At 41.9% G+C, this 14330-nt stretch overlaps 1 protein-coding gene and 1 long non-coding RNA gene across 11 annotated transcripts in view; both read left to right on the top strand.

The window, feature by feature from the left end:
* LOC116002247 overlaps positions 1–549 on the top strand; it is a 6283-nt gene extending 5734 nt beyond the window's left edge. For 5 of the 9 annotated variants that reach the window (XR_004094408.1, XR_004094410.1, XR_004094404.1 and 2 more), the window contains one exon: positions 201–549. The gene's annotated coding sequence lies outside the window, so the exon portion shown is untranslated. The remainder of the gene's footprint in view (positions 1–200) is intronic. The other 4 variants (XR_004094405.1, XR_004094407.1, XR_004094406.1 and 1 more) reach the window with 1 other exon arrangement.
* Positions 550–1191: 642 nt separating this feature from the next.
* LOC116002950 lies at positions 1192–3472 on the top strand. 2 transcript variants are annotated; one of them, XR_004094571.1, is made up of 2 exons: positions 1192–2921; positions 3045–3472. It is a non-coding gene; the product is annotated as an uncharacterized LOC116002950 (long non-coding RNA). The 2 variants fall into 2 exon arrangements; XR_004094570.1 differs by having other exon boundaries at positions 3048–3472.
* Positions 3473–14330: the final 10858 nt, after the last annotated feature.

The raw sequence follows: 14330 nt of genomic DNA on the forward strand, positions 1-14330 counted from the left end.
TTTTTTTTTTTTTTTTTTTAGTACTACTGACTCAGTTACAATGTGGTATCTATTTATAACTAGTTTTTCAACCTACTGAAACATAAAGAGTCAATATTGTCCGAAACTGAAACTCGAAAATATATGAGCTCCCATTTGGTTACTGAATCACTTTTTGGCTTAAAAGTGTTGTATTTGTTTGGATAATTGCTTGTTTCAAGGAGTCAAAAGTCAAAACTCATTACTTGGGTTGTGCTTCCAACACTTGAACACACACTTGACTATGTGCACTCTAACCAATATATTCACTTCAAGTTGAAGATGTGATGTTTGAAGGGCAAAATGGGAATCTGAAGATCATGAAATGAAGAGCAAGCAGACACGTGCAAGTGGATGTAGGGTCAGCTCAGAGAACAATGCACACTTAACACAATTACCCAACACCCCTTGTAGAGCTTTGGAATTTCATTTTGGTCCCTATTGTATTGTTTCGTTTTATATAATTTTTTAACTTTGTTGTTACTATTTTTCTATGTATCCAAAAAAAAAAGCAAATAAACATTTATCAAACCAGGTAACCTAGTGATTTGAACTTAAAAATTGACACATGAGAAAGAAATTTCAACTTCATTTTTTTTTTAAATACAAAAGAGAAAAATAAAATGATTAAGCAAGAATTATATAAATCTTGACCAATAACGCTAACAATATCGATAAAAAATTTGGGAGTTAATAATCGATTTGGTCCCTAACGCTAACAATATCAATAAAATATTTAGGAATTAATACTCGATTTGGTCCCTAATGCTAACAATATCAATAAAATATTTGAGAGTTAATACTCAAAATATTTGGGAGTTAATACTTGATTCGGTCCCTAGACTATTAAGATTTCACAGTTTTGGTCAATCACATTTTCAACTATATAATTTTTACTTAAAATAATCCTTTATTCAAACTAAAATAGTCCTCCTTAGGATCATGTTGATTAACAATTACATATTTATTAATGAAATTAAACAAATTTAAAAGTCGAGGATCAAAGTTGTGAAACCTTAACCAAATTGGGTATTAACTCAATAATATTTGAGCTCTAAATCTCTGAAATGGTGGGTGGGGTGATAAATTATCTGAGCAAAAAATAGATTAATTGGAAAGCATAATTACTAGACTGCCCTTCCTCCAGTTACCCTGGACTATTTCTTCATCATCACAGAAATCAGAATTGCAGAATGGAGTTGTGTAGCCCAGAAAGAATTGAGGGAGGGGAGAGATGGGGAGTTTGTTCAAAGGGCTGTTGCCCCTCTCCCTTCCCTATGATCCCATCAAACGCCCCATAAACAGCCCTTTGATCTTTCTTTCATCTTGAAAGAAAGAAAACAAGAAAAAAAAAATAAAAGAAAACAAGAAACAGCAAAGAAAAGCAGGAAAAGGTTAATTTTAATTCCGTGTTTGGTTTGGGGAAAGTTCAGGGGAATTTTCTGTTTTCAAAACCACAAGGATTCGTCGTCCTCTGTCGTTCTTTCTGATCTTTGAAACTGCGCCTTAATTATGGAATGTAGTATGTACCTGATGAGAGGCTGTGATGATGGAGATTTCTGCTCTGTTTTTTTCTCTATTTTCTGGGCTACTAATTTCAGGGTATCCGGGATGATCCGACCCGTATCTTGGCGGGGCAATCCGGTGATTTGCAGCCATGGCGGCGCCGGCTTCCCGTTGCCCGGTTGAGAAACAGATCTGAGCCTCATCAAAATTAGTTTTCTTCACTGCGATTCTCTGCTTTCATTTTTCACCCTTCTGAATTTCTGCTTGAATGAGGTTTTGACAGAGATGTAAGTTTTACCTGTATAGGGTTTGCGTCTCTGATAATTCCATGATCTCTCTCTCTATATATATATATGGTTCTTAGGTTATCTTTATCCTGCAACTCTCTCGCACTCTCAAACTGCAGCATATTTGCAACAATGATTTATGGGGCTATGATGATAATTGGTTTGAAGAGAATAGGGTGTTGGGATGATTAGGCCTGTATCTTGGTAGGGCAAACCCTGAGCAGTTGTGACTGTTTGTCACATTGCAGTCTGGGATTTGCAGCCATGGCAGTGTCAACAAGTTTCAGTACCTGATCAAATGTTGATATGAGCCTCAATACACATTGTATGTGAATGTTTCTTTTTTTTTTTTTGGATGAGTGTTTTTTTTGTGGGATGAGAAGGAAAACCTGAGACAGGTGTGGAAAACCAGCTTAAATTGTTCATAGCTGATCGGCTCAAAGAAGGCCAATAGGCCGTTCCCCGAACTTGTAACCTTGTGGTGTTACCAATTCAACATATTTGCAAATGATTTATGGGGCTATGATGATAATTGGTTTGAAGAGAATAGGGTATTGAGATGATTAGGCCTGTATCTTGGCTAGGCAAACCCTGATCAGTTGTGACTATTTGTCACATTGCAATCTGGGATTTGCAGCCATTGCAGTGTCACCAAGTTTCAATACCTGTCAGATGTTTATATGAGCCTCAATACACATTGTGTGTGAATGTTTTGTTTTGTTTTGTTTTGTTTTGGGGGGATGAGGAGGAAAACCAACCTCCTATGAGAATGATTTTTGCTTGAAATTTTAGTATGATCACATTGCAATAGCTCTGTAAAATCCATGGCTGCTCTGCATGACTGTAAGTCCATCCATCTTTACCAGAGAAAACTCACTACAGGAAAGACATTCAAGTGCCATATTTGTTTAAGCTTTAGACAACCAAAAAGTGACATTATTTGCATTTGGTATGCCTCACCTCACACACACTCTTAGAAGTAACTGCTACAACACACACAAAGTTCAAAATTGAGTACAGATGATATCATGAACCACATCACACCTTGCTATGTATGTCTGTCGAGTCGTGGAAAGCTGGAAGGAAGAAACGAGGCTCTGCAGCCATCAGGTTTGGTTAAATTGCATTTTACTTATATTCTTTTCCGTATCTACTACATACATGGTATGAATTATTTTCATTGATGTGTTGCCTTATTTTCTTTCACTCGATTGCGTTTAACCATTTTGATAGCAGGATTACTAGACTGCCTTCTTCCAATTACCCTCAACTCCATTTTCAATCTAACATCAACTCTACAGTGGGGTTGTAGCCTAGAAACTCAAAAGGAAGTGAGGCAGGAGATATGGGAGTTTTCTTCAGAGTGTTGCTATCTTACCTTTCTATTCTATGCTAATGACACTTGTCCATTTTCATCTAAGAACACCAAGCTGCCCTTTCATCAATTTTTCTTTGAGCAGAGAAGAAAGGAGAAGTAAAAAAGAGTATGTATTAATTTTGCAGTTATGTGCAAATTTTATTCATTTTGTTGAAATATCATTTAGAGGCTTTCTCAAGATTTGGTTGTGGAATTACCCTAGCATTGGACTTGATGTAAATTTGCAAGCAATTTTCTGTATTTACAGTTGAATCAATGAACTGAGTTTCACCTTCCCCTTCCATTTGTTTTTTAATCCATTTTTACACTATTTAGCATTAGTTAAATTCTGTTCGAATAGTCTGATTGTTGCTCTGAATATCTCTACGTGTACCAATTTTTTAAATGTTTTTTTAGTACTATTGATTTTGTTACTCTGTAATATCTATATGTAATCCATACATAATGAGCCAATGCCCCTACTTGGGGAGAGAACTACAATTATGTTGATATTTCAATATTTGTAAATGGCAAATTATAATGTCAATTTTTAATGTATTGAAGTTCACTTTTAAATAGTATACCTAAAAATAAACCAGTACACTAAAATTGAACATTCAAATGTATACTAAAATGAACTTGCTACCTTACAAGTAAACCATGATTCATGATAATTTATTTACAAACTACTGTATATAATAAGGCTGTTGAGAGGAAATGGAAAATATAACTAATAATGCTAATGTGAATCAAAATTTCACAAAACATGAATGCCCACAAACTACAAGTGCAATGCTCATAAGAATTGGCTTAAATGTTTTATACATGACAACCTAAATATTCACAAGTGATTTAATTAGGGTACAACATTACAACAATAGCACTGTTGGTCATTATCACACATTGCTTTCTGCACTGTTCTTCACAGACTCACAGTATCACTTCAAGATCTGTTCTTCTAACTTCACAAATTACAACAAACTCCATATCCAAAAACAAAAAGAAGGAAAGGTTAATAATAATTGCCAAAAAAAATATGTGAGGTAGTAAACAGCTGATTGTTTCTGCTGCAAATTCAATAAATTTAATTTATTTGATACATGTATAAATATAAATGGATGATACAATGCCATGATTAATTCAGCAGAAAAAGATTAAGACAACCACAATATGGTTTATGTTCAACAAAATGAATAAAGAAGACATAAGTATGAAACCTTTCAGCACTGGTGAGGCTGCAACTCCCGGTTTGCAGGTGACTAAATAGCCACACACAAATTGGAGCTATTAGCCAAGTTCCGGGTTTTTTCCCCTCTAAATGGCCTTATTACTTTTCTTGAAAGGACTTATCATCACTGCACCATTTTTCCTCCATCTTGTTTACCTCTTCTTAGAGATGGAGTTTGGCCTTCCGAGCTGAAGGTTAGTTGAAAAGATACTGCAGCCACTCAGAAGCAATATGACCACCATGTATGGTAGTGCTAGGGAACCTAAAGAACAAAATCAATGTTTTTCCTACCAGCCTCTGAGGCCATAGAATAAACCCAAATAGAAACCAAATCATGGCTTGTTCAACCTAAATCAAGTTGATCTAGATTAAGAATTTTAAAGCTTCAGTCGATCATTTCCACTGAAAATGCAAAGCACACACAAATGTACAAAGACAATTGGCCCGCCAAAAAGCAAAAAGAAACTGAGGCTCAAATCTGTATCTATGAAGGCATTGAAGCATTTGACACCAGCCATGGCTGCAAATCGGCAGATTTTATGTGAAAATTTTACAAAAATCTGGATTGCCCTGCCATATACAAGTGTCATCATCCAAGTAACCTTTTTGCTTAAGATTATCATCACAGCCCCAAATCATTTTCTTTATTCACCCCCTTTGAAGTGTGTTAGGAATTTGGAATTAAAGTAGAAGCTAAGTTGAGAATGAGAATGAGAATTGAGAAGATATAATACAGCCACACGCCCACACATACATAATAAGAAGAAAAACCAGGCACCATAGAAACAAAAATACTATGTTGTTCTGTCCCCTGCCAGGCCGCCTAGGCTGTGCTTACTGGCTAGGCCATCAGGCCATGCCAGCCAACCGGCAAAACAACTGGCAAGTGTATGTACATATCCGATGAAAGCTACTATTTCAGTGGCATATTTGACCCTTATCCCAATAACTAAGGGGAAGACTATAGATACCAAAACCAAAATCAAATGAGGCTCAGGTAGCATTTTTCATTTTTCTCTATCAGAATAACAAAATGCAGGCTCAACCCGCCATGGCTGCAAGAAAACAACTGCCATGCCAAGATACGGGCAGCTCAAAAATCAGATTTTTATTGTATAACAATAACAAAAACTAACATCACAGCCTCAAGTTGACATTTTAAGGTTCCAGACACTCTAGTCACCCCAGAATTTCAATACAGAAATGCTAACCCAGGTTGCAGATCAAAATTATTACTCCGTATTATTATTATTATTATTATTACCAGTATGGTATGAAGATCAGTCCATGATCATATAGGGCTGTTGAATTTCAACTTTCCATCATTTTTGATAAATCATAGGCTAAATTGAACAACAGAGAGAGGGAGCAACCGCCCATTGAAACTCATTACCTCATCTAAGTGTTTAGCAAAAGCCTCAACCTTGATAGCATCATATCATATCAATCCAAATGTAAGATATGTGAAAAACAAGCCGAGAGTGACAAAATAAAATAAAATAAAATAAAAATGAATCTTCCATTAAGAAATGCGGTGCATCATCGAGAAATGGAAGAAAAATGGAGGCTCAGACCTAGGTCATGATCGGGCAAAGAGAAAACATTGACGCCGCCATGGCTGCAAACACAACAAATTCACGCGAGATTCACTCTCGCCAGTGTGTTGCCCCGCCAAGATACGGGTCGGGTAATTCCGATGCCCGATCCGTTAGCTCAGAAGAAAGGAAATATCATCACCGCCCCCCTTTATAAAACCACAGCCGCCGGCAGAGCAAGAAAGATGCAGTAAAGAGCTTTCAGAAATCCCAAGGGTGTGTTTGTTTGTATGTATGTATGTGTGTATGTGTATGTATATATACGGAGTAATATATATTATTTCTCAAAAGAGAAAGAGGGCTGTTGGTTGTTCTTTTCGAAAACGGCGAAATCAATGGCTAGCAGAGATGGGGCAACCACCCTAATAGAAAATCCCAATCTCGTCTCTGCAGCCTCAGTCTCTCTTCTGAGCTTGCTTTTCGCCATTGATGACCTCTCTGTATTCTCTCTTTTATAGTCCCTATGCTTGGTTGAAGATGCAAGTAGGGATTCAAGGGTAGTTTAGTAATTGACGCGCAAATTACACCAGAATCACTATTTTGCCATTCGTACAAGTTGCCCTCAATCTAGCCCAGTCTAAACACTACACATATCATCGTGGCGCTAATAAGGGTAAGCATTTTTTTTTTTTTTGGGAAACGTAAGGTTAATAAGCATTATGAGTGTTAAGTAGGTCAAAATCAGCTGATCAATCCTAATCGACACATAGTAAGATGAATGATTTTCATTCTCCTAGATCCATGTTTTGTCGGATCTTTAGAATTGAAAATTTAACCTCTTAGAGAGAGAAGTTATGACAGTGAATTTCTACCTCAGTAAAAAAGAAGGCCTTAGAGATTTGTGGGTTGGCCCGTGTATATATAAATTTCGAATCATATTAAAATGTAAATTGTAAATATTTAGTAGGTAAATTGTGTATGGATATTGATAGCGTAAATGTAAACGGGGTCTACGATTACGCTACGGATACGTGTGTTACGTGTAGTGAAGAATGTCGCTCGGCCGGTCAGACGGTCGGTCTACCGGTCAACGACTGAGCGGTTCGAAGCTATATCGCTCTACGGGTGACGAACAGTGATAAAGAGTAAGCAGGAGAAAGACAATCGGCAAATCGCAAGTGTATTAGTGTAGTACTGATGAGTCCTTTCTCCCTCTTTCAGTGAGGGGAATGACCCCTCTTTATACAAAGTGGATTCACTATGCACATGGTGTCTGATATGCAAGTGGAGGGCATATGGGCTGTCACTCCGCAAAATGCGCATCGGTTTGCTCGAAGTGGTTGAGTTGCTCGAGGTGATGAAAACACGGATCCCCTGTTCCCGAAAAGTTGTCGGTCGTCACATCAAGCAACTGTTGCGCTTGTGAGCCTCCAATCCACAAGGTGTGTTGCTTTCGATCATGCGGCCGACGGACCGGGCGACCGTCGACGGACCGTTGGGTGACCGGACAGGTTGGGTGACCGACGGACAGGTGATTTACGGACCGACTAGTACATGTGCATATTTACCCATCACAAGTCCCCCACTTCTTGAATCTGCGAGAGTCGTCAGGTTCGAGAAGTAGAATGTGCTCCAGGCGGCCAACTTGTTGCGAGCAAAGCCTCCCCGGTTTGAATGCCTTGATAGTACATGAGGGGCGTGATTTACGCTGGTTGCCTCGTTAAAAACCTTAGACTAAGAAAAACCCTATGGGAAAAAACCTAGCTAAGGGAAAAAGAGTACAACCAAAAAGGCGTAATCATTAAAGACGGGTTCGTCCTGGTTGTTTCCGATCGTCGAGCAATGGATCATTTAGCGGATTTTGTTCACATCTTTTCCATGGTTTGGAGATGGGTCTTCGGTCGTTGACGGACCAATCAAGTTCTCCATGGCTGGGGATGAGGAAGGTAGCACATACGAATCACTGAGTGGTTGACTTGACCAGCACCAGACCAAATGGGGTGATTGTTACCGGTCAGCTGAGTGATTTTTATGATCTGACCACTTGCGTGTATATTTCCTCCAGTTTGATACTTTGGACTTGCTAGGAACAATGCTCCCACCAGTAGTCTTCCAAGCTACTTTGCTTCTCACATGACCCATTAGCCTTTTTGGATCAACCCACTTTCTCAAAAAAACCCAAATTTTTTGTATAAATATCCTCCTACCATCTTCACTTCACAATCAAGACATTCCTAAGCTCTCAAAGCTGTCAAGTGTATCCTCCATCACCTCCAAAGCTACCAAGACCAAGCAACTGAAGCAAGTAAAGCATTATAACACTCTCTTTTTTTTTTTTTTTTTTTTTTTTTTNGACTAGTACATGTGCATATTTACCCATCACAAGTCCCCCACTTCTTGAATCTGCGAGAGTCGTCAGGTTCGAGAAGTAGAATGTGCTCCAGGCGGCCAACTTGTTGCGAGCAAAGCCTCCCCGGTTTGAATGCCTTGATAGTACATGAGGGGCGTGATTTACGCTGGTTGCCTCGTTAAAAACCTTAGACTAAGAAAAACCCTATGGGAAAAAACCTAGCTAAGGGAAAAAGAGTACAACCAAAAAGGCGTAATCATTAAAGACGGGTTCGTCCTGGTTGTTTCCGATCGTCGAGCAATGGATCATTTAGCGGATTTTGTTCACATCTTTTCCATGGTTTGGAGATGGGTCTTCGGTCGTTGACGGACCAATCAAGTTCTCCATGGCTGGGGATGAGGAAGGTAGCACATACGAATCACTGAGTGGTTGACTTGACCAGCACCAGACCAAATGGGGTGATTGTTACCGGTCAGCTGAGTGATTTTTATGATCTGACCACTTGCGTGTATATTTCCTCCAGTTTGATACTTTGGACTTGCTAGGAACAATGCTCCCACCAGTAGTCTTCCAAGCTACTTTGCTTCTCACATGACCCATTAGCCTTTTTGGATCAACCCACTTTCTCAAAAAAACCCAAATTTTTTGTATAAATATCCTCCTACCATCTTCACTTCACAATCAAGACATTCCTAAGCTCTCAAAGCTGTCAAGTGTATCCTCCATCACCTCCAAAGCTACCAAGACCAAGCAACTGAAGCAAGTAAAGCATTATAACACTCTCTTTTTTTTTTTTTTTTTTTTTTTTTGGACCAGATCTGGAAAATCCAGATCTGGTCAAACCAGTCGGCGGTCGCCGACTGGTTTCGGTCGACGTCGACCGACTGGAGTAATCCAGTCGGCGACCGCAACTGGACTTCCCAGTCGGTGGACCGCCGACTGGACTTCCCAGTCGGTGGTCGCCGACTGGAGGGAAAAAGGCCGGCGACTGCCGACTGGTGCCCAGTCGGCAGTCGTCGGCTTTTTGGGTCGACGTCGACCCAGCTTGGTCGACGTCGACCGAACCGCTCGGTCGACGTCGAGCAGGCTGCTCGACGCCGGCCATCCCCCCCCCCCCCCTTTTTTTTTTTTTTTTTACAAATAAAAAATAAAAATAATGCATGCTGCGACTAAAAAACTACACGCTGCAACTAAAAAAAAAAAGTTGATGCCATTTGCTTTGCCGTTGCTTTTTTGCTATGTTGTTTGCCCGTGGTATGTCACCTACACTCTTTTGCTAATGTAGCATGTCGCAAGACAAAAAATGGTGTATGCGCGACTATGACAGCGATGATGAGGATGTTAGCGCGTCTGAGGAATCGAGTAATTCTGACGATGCGCCCCAAGCTCGTTCGCACGTTACCCCGCGATCCAAGCGTTCAAAAATTTCATCAAAGAATTTTGAGGTTCAACTACGCGAAGGTACCTCCCATAATCCCAAAGAACTCTCAAGAAGTCAAACTGGAGTATCACGTGACTATGTCGACTTGGATTCCGATGGTGCTCGTATCGTTGGAATTGATTTTACCGACAAAGAGGTAGAACAACTCAAGAAGCTAATTGGAAAGGGGATTTCTTACTCAATTGATCGTCGTCCTTCCAACATCATTGATTGCCACCAAAAGAATTGGGTAGGTGTGCATTTTGATTCCTTGAAAGCCGGTTTGCGCATCCCCTTTGACCCATTCCTTGTTGACTTCGTGAATTATTACGGCATAGTTCCAGGTCAGATAGCACCCAACGCACACCGTATTCTTGCATGCTACCCTCAGATTTGCAAACGTCACCAAGTGCCTTGTACACTAGAACTCTTCAATTTTCTCCATCTGGTAAAGTGCATGGGGAAGAACCATCGCAACGGTTTTGTCATTATCCAATGTCGTGGGACAGCTGGAAAAGTTTCTGACTTGCCTGACAACAATCGTAGATGGAAAGAAAAATTTCTTCGGGTTCGTTTGGATGGTGATCTTCCTTTCAAAAATGAATGGTCTCGTCGGATGCGTAAGTGCGTGGTTCCCCCTGAGACTCCAGAGATTCACATTGCTGTTGAGAAGATTAAGTCTGAATGCTATTCTTGGGAGATTTACCACTCCGCAGAGGCTTTTGATGCAGCTCGACTCCCTGCTCCAACTTACGAGGCCCAAGGTTGGATCTTAAACGGTTAGCACATGTCTCCCCTTTTTATCTTTGATTCCTCACACGATTTGTTATTTCTTATTAACATCCAGGAGCGCCGGATATTGATCCTGAATTAAAGGAACTGCTAGGTGCAGGCGCAAGCGGGAGTAGTCGACCTGGATTGCCAAAGATTATTTTGAAAAAGAAATTTGTACCTCCTACTATCCCCCGTTATGAATTTGGTAGCCCTGGTTTTCCTTCTGCTCCGTTTCCCCCTAAATCACATGGGAAGCGTCCCATAGGTGAGGTTGAAAGTGAGGTGTCGGGGAACGCTTTTGCCACTTGTCCTAACCTCGACGGGGAGTCTCCACTTGTGAGCGCGTTGACCCGCGCACCAGTTGATTTGCGAAAAATGTTCGATCTGTTACTCCAGCTGAGTCCTCCACCCTCGGGCATCGCCACTTTGTCCAATGAAAAAGTTGCTGAGCAGCTAGCCCATCACCTAGCTAACGTACTTACTCCAATCATTAAGTTGCTGATCTCTCTTTTCTTCGATTGGTACTTTCTAAACTGTGGTTTATGATCGTGTTTATGTCAGGTTGCTAGCACAGGCGCCGAGCTGTTCCTGCGATGCCAGCTTACTGCTATAGGATGGGAAAAGGAAACACAATCACTCAGGGCCACCGTGAGGGATCAGGAAAACCAACTCGAATCTCGTCGAGAACAAATATCCCATTTGGACGCCCAACTCTATTCTTTGGGACAGTATCCAAATTCCGATCAGTTTCGTCGAGATGCCATTGCTTATTTCGTATCTCGACCATCCGAGGTGCCCGGTCTGTTATCTGCTTTATGTCCCTCCGAGGATGCGGCCATTCCTTTGTTCCATATGTTCCGAGAAGACCCAGTGATATCAACGATGATACGTAAGGTGACCGCATGGGGTTATCTCAAAGGAACAAGGGGCATGCAACAAACTTTGTATCACATATTACAAAATGCTCTCCCTGAGGATTGGGAATCGGTTCGTACCGTTCTGCCCGAAGATCTGACACCTCCTGGTCCAGAGCCCTTCAAGAAGCCTCCGACGGGTCCTTCCTCATCGCGTGGTCAAGATCCATGATTGTTTTGTCCTCCATAGTCGTAGTTGCTTGTTTGTGGAGTGTGATCGGGAGACCGACCCCGCTTGTGTCGGTTGTATTTTTAACTTTGCGTGTATGAATCATTTCCTTCCTTCACTTTGTCATTACGTAACATGTTGTTTCCTTGATTGGGTGTTTGCTCGTGGACGCCATTGGTTGATTTGTCGACGGATGCCTCACATCCATGTGGTCAATTGACATATCACTTTGTCACAAGTTACTTGACACCAGAGTGGTTGGCCAAGTATACGTTGCCATCCAGGTGGCCGATCGTCCGTTGCTCCTCATCCAAGCGATTTGTCTACCGGTTGCTCGCCATACCGACATAGATTGTTTATCGTCCAAGTGATTGGTCAAAACACGGTAGATTACTACACACCAAGTAATCTGTCGATATGCAAGTGGTTGTTCAACATATCACTCTGTCAATGGCTTGATGTTGAAGTGGTTGTTGTCCGTTGAAGGTGGCCAGGCTTCCTAGCGGATGATCGACCAGATTGCATAACATTCAAGTTGTCGAATCGCCCGTCACACGAAGTGCTTAGTAAACAGGTGTAGGTTGATTGGCGTCCACAAATGCTTCACTCGTCGGTGCAGGTTGATCGGCACCCATAAGTGCTTCGCTCGTCGGTGCAGGTTGTGCTTGGTTGGCTGGTGCAGGTTGATCGGCATCCACAAGTGCTTCGCTCGTCGGTGCAGGTTGTGCTTGGTTGGCTGGTACAGGTTGATCGGCATCCACAAGTGTTTCGCTCACCGGTGCGGGTTGTGCTTGGTTGGCTGGTGCAGGTTGATCGGCATCCACAAGTGTTTCGCTCGTCGGCGCAGGTTGTGCTTGGTTGGCTGGCGTAGGTTGCTTGACTCCCAAGGTGTTGGTCGACTAATCAACCATCTTGCAAATTCCTTGACATAAGATAATATTCAAGCTTCTCTATGCTTTCTTGCAGTTTTTCAAGTAGTACATTCTCTTATCTCTTCAAGCTTCTCTATGCTTTCTTGCAATTTCTCAAGTAGTATATTCTTCCATCCAACTCTCGCTGCTAACAAACTTGCACAACTTGGCTGCTCTGATGGTTACATTTACTCGTGCATGTCGAACAAAACCCCAAACGAAGATTCGTGCAGGTTGAACAAAACCCCAAACGAAGGTTCGTGCAGGTCAAACAAAACCCCAAACGGAGATCCGTGTCGAACAAAACCCCAAACAGAGATTCGTGCAGGTCGAATCATAACCCCAAACGTGCAGGTCGAACAAAACCCCAAACAAAAAATTCGTGCAGGTCGAGCATAACCCCAAACGTGCAGGTCGAACAAAACCCCAAACGGATTCGTGCAGGTCGAACAAAACCCCAAACGGAGATCCGTGCAGGTCGAATCATAACCCCAAACGTGCAGGTCGAACACAACCCCAAACGAAGATTCGTGCAGGTCGAACAAAACCCCAGACGAAAATTCGTGCAGGTCGAACATAACCCCAAACGTGCAGGTCGAAAAAACCCCAAACGGAGATCCGTGCAGGTCGAACAAAACCCCAAATGGAGATCCGTGCAGGTCGAATAAAACCCCAAACGAAAATTCGTGCAGGTCGAACACAACCCCAAACGAAAATTCGTGCAGGTCGAAAAAAATTCCAAACGAAGAAGTCTAAGACTTGTAGGATCCCATGGTCAGACAGCTGTCCCACTCTTCCATGCATCTTGGTAGTCCACCCGACCAGCTGAGCCTTTCGTTCCGCTTGTAGTGCGTTCTTTGAGCCGCTTTTTTGTAATCATTCGTGATGTTTGTCGATCATGGTTACCTCGAACCCCCAATCGGAATTTAGCACTCTTTCGAATTCGGTCGAAAACACTTCTGCATTGTATGATGTCATCCCGTCGATGCTTTTTATGTTCTTCTTGATCTAGCCTTTGCGTACGATTCGCCAATCGAACTTCCTCTTGGTTGCTCCCTTAAGGTTGCGGATGCGACTGTTGTACATGGAAAAGTTGAGGCATTTGTTGTTGAGCGATAGGACTCTGAGGGTTCGTCATCATTCGGGGGGTGGGTGTCGTAACATAGTACCCAAGAGTTCCCAGCCCTGGTTGGCATATCGGTGTGGACCCATGTTGCGGTGCTCCTTGTATTTGATTCCCTCCCAATATTCCTGGTATTGAGGTCAACGTTTGGCCTACTGGTAGCAACATGGCACATGTAATTGTCATTTGAAAGTTTGTTTGTCCAGCATGTAGGCCTTCGCTCGAACCAAGCGGTTGGGTTGGTTGTATGTTTTTTCTTGACGGATTGGACGTGAGCTCGTTGTTCAAGTTCCTTGACCGATCTAATTGTTGACGTAGATCGTCCTCTAGAAATGCTTTAGTCATCTGACGGGTTGAATTTCTCTTTCGCATGTGACTTCGGCTACGATTTCTCCTGTTGTTCGTCATTTCAAGATGGATAACGGTGTGAAGAAATAAAAGATAACGGGATAGAACAGAGTGACTCGTTCAATCCCCACAGACGGCGCCAATGATAGCGTAAATGTAAACGGGGCTACGATTACGCTACGGATACGTGTGTTACGTGTGGTGAAGGATGCCGCTCGGCCGGTCAATCGGTCGCTCTACCGGTTGACGACTGAGCGGTAAGAAGCTATATCGCTCTACGGGTGACGAACAGTGATAAAGAGTAAGCAGGAGAAAGACAATCGGCAAATCGCAAGTGTATTAGTGTAGTACTGATGAGTCCTTTCTCCCTCTTTCAGTGAGGGGAATGAC

The sequence above is a fragment of the Ipomoea triloba genome, chromosome 13 (assembly GCF_003576645.1).
Source record: "Ipomoea triloba cultivar NCNSP0323 chromosome 13, ASM357664v1".
NCBI lineage: Eukaryota > Viridiplantae > Streptophyta > Magnoliopsida > Solanales > Convolvulaceae > Ipomoea > Ipomoea triloba.